This window comes from Atheta coriaria, unplaced genomic scaffold (genome assembly GCF_025399875.1).
Source record: "Atheta coriaria isolate IRGN ID8LTWV9N9 unplaced genomic scaffold, Caltech_Dcor_3.1 hic_scaffold_6_pilon, whole genome shotgun sequence".
NCBI classification, from domain to species: Eukaryota; Metazoa; Arthropoda; class Insecta; order Coleoptera; family Staphylinidae; genus Dalotia; species Dalotia coriaria.
Window position 1 is genome coordinate 15,319,967 of NW_027045448.1, and position 2,960 is coordinate 15,322,926.

A 2,960-nucleotide genomic window follows, 5' to 3' on the forward strand; every position below is an offset into this window, starting at 1 on the left:
GCGAGTTATATTGATAGTTGTGTGTATACGCACTTGTACTCGTTGCGCTAGGAATTGTAGTTTTTTTGTTATAACACGCAAACGCGGTCTAATTCTAAGTCGGGAATAACTTTATTAGATGCGGAATTTAAATCTGTATCTCCCTGTATTGAAATTTATGTATTATATTACTGTATTGAAATTTTATAATATGGTTGAGGAGGAGAATTGTTTAAACTTTAAACGAACAATAAAGAAGGTTATTCATATTGGAATTCATTTGGTATGTTTTATTATGTGACGCCACGGGCCAGCAACCTCGGCACAGAGTAGGGCTTCACGCGATGCAAGGACTTTCTCGTATCGTCTCAGTCTCGACCTCGGAAAAAGCGAGACGATACCGGGCTGAGACGTGTTTAATAATTTCTCGATACCGATGCCACAGTCGAGTCTCGTTTTGGTCTCGTTATTGGTCTCGTTACTTTTTATGAAGTTGTTATTAGAAAAATGGGAAAAGGTCAATATATGAAATCAATATATGACCATCTGTGAAATATTTCTTTTGTATATTCAAAATAACAAGTCAGTAACCGAATATCATGACCTTTTTTGACTTTTTGAAAGTTTATGAAAATTTTGTCTTTGTTTACACATCCGGAACATATTTTTGTGTTTTTTCTGTACTTCTTGAAGCAAAGATATTGTATACATCTGGGTAAGTTAGGAATTGTAGACGTGCGCCGCTTACTTTCCAACACAAATCCAACTCGACTATTGTACTAGTATACATTATCGTTTTAAAATTTGAAACATTAAAAAATATATTTTCAATTAAAAAGTGATGCAATTAAAATTAATATTTAAACTATGTATGTATTTTGGATTTACTTTACAATACATGCAATTAGCAATTAAATGACTAAACTTTTGAACTGCAAAGATCTAAAACTGAGTTCTACTTAAAGCTTCACACGATACCGAGACTTTTCTCGTATCGTCTCGGTCTCGTATCGCTTTTGCGAGACGATACCGAGACCGAGACGATACCTTTGATAGTATCGTCCAGTCTCGTCTCGTGTGAAGCCCTAGCACAGAGCGATATGACGCGGGGGGTCAGAATGATTGTTGTTATTCGAGTTATGCTTAGTTCACCTTGCGCTCTCGTATTAAGTGCACGCGTTTTATTTTTGTGAATGTTTACTAGTCATTCCTCGTGTTTTTTTCTAGTGTTTAATTCGGTAATCGTGTTGTGTTTCATCGACTATCGCCTGTATTACTAGTTACTACTGTGTAGTTTTACTGCGTAATTGCACGCGTTGAATGTACAACAATCGCGAATTAATCGTCGGTTTACCGGTGCGCGTGTGATGTTCCGTCGGCCGTCGCTGAATATAAGTCGTGTTGGTCTACATGTGCACCGCGTGTCGATGAACACAATAGGAGAAACTTTGATTTATAATTATTTGCTGCAGATAAACAACGTTGGTGCCCAGAAGAAGTTTGTGAGGTGGGGATCATCCCCTGAGAGAGGGAACTGTTCCTGTAATCATAGAAGGGGTACACACAAACCAAAGTAGTCAATATATCTTACTATTTCTTTATTAAACAATAGAATACAAGTTTAGATTTTACAAGTCAACAGAATTCATGCCGCCATATTGGAACAGGACTTACGACTCTCTTAGCCGCGCACATCGAACGCCAGGTAAAATGTAGCAAGTACCACTTCATAAAGTAAGTGGGATAAGCAAATTAGCAAATAGCCCATTTTCTACGTCAGTGGAAACAAATATACAGGTTGTTACAAAAGAAAAATTTAAAATGGAAACAGAAAATCATTTAAGCACAACAAATATCGCTGATTTTTCTCCGAATGCCTGGAAAACTAATATACAGGGTGTTAAGAAAAGAAAATTTAAAATGCAAAAAGTTAAACTCTAATAACAACAGTCAAGCTAAATTTTCAGAGATGAGAAGTAAAACTATTGTACAGGGTGTTACAAAAACAAAACAACGGCATTTTAAAATATATGCAAAAGTTTAGGAGAGAAAACTTACAAACATTACATATATTATTAATTTTCTACATGCCATAAAAGAAAACTAAAATACAGGGTGTTGCAAAAAGATGATTCACAATTCAAGCAGGGATATATTACAAAATGACAAATACAGCTCATTTTTTGAACGGATATAAATTAAGATACAGGGTGTCTCAAAAAGAAAATTGCGAGTTCAAATTAAAAACAACCAAAAAGTACATACACTCACCGAAAAAGACAGTACAGGGTGCTAGAGAAAGAAAACCACTATCATTTGAGAAAATCCCAAGTACAAGAAGGAAAAGAATCAAAACTCACAAACACTACAGAAGACAATACTATGAAAACATTGAAAACTATATCAAGGAGATGACACACAATTAAAAGAAATACATTTAAATATACATTTTTATTGCAATTTTATTATCATTTATTTTTAATTGTGAGAAGTGCAGTAAGAGGCAGCCGACGGCCGACGGATTGCAGGTAAACATTAAATCGCGTACCATACATGCTAGATATCAATAAATGCACAATTTGAAGATGAATTACACATAGTCTTAGCGAATTAATGATATAAGATTGTAGCGACCGGTCCTGAGTGTTACGCGTAATGAAAACAAAGATTTGCGCGATGATTATTATGTTTTCTTCGAGAAAACTTGGACTCAACCCGTGTTGAAGGTAAAAATTTACAGATTAATTTAACTTACAAGTTAGCTCATATAGTTGCAAAGTGAGAACCAAGAAGTTCTATTCCTAAAATGAGATCAATGTAATTCCACAAGCGAAGTACAATCTCCGACGTCCGACGGAACCTCACACGCGCACAGGTGAACTGACGATTACTCCCCAATTTAACGTTTAACGCACAAATACACTAGCAAAACTACGCTCACGTCCGACCCCGATATATGCCGTCGATTGTTTATTCAATAT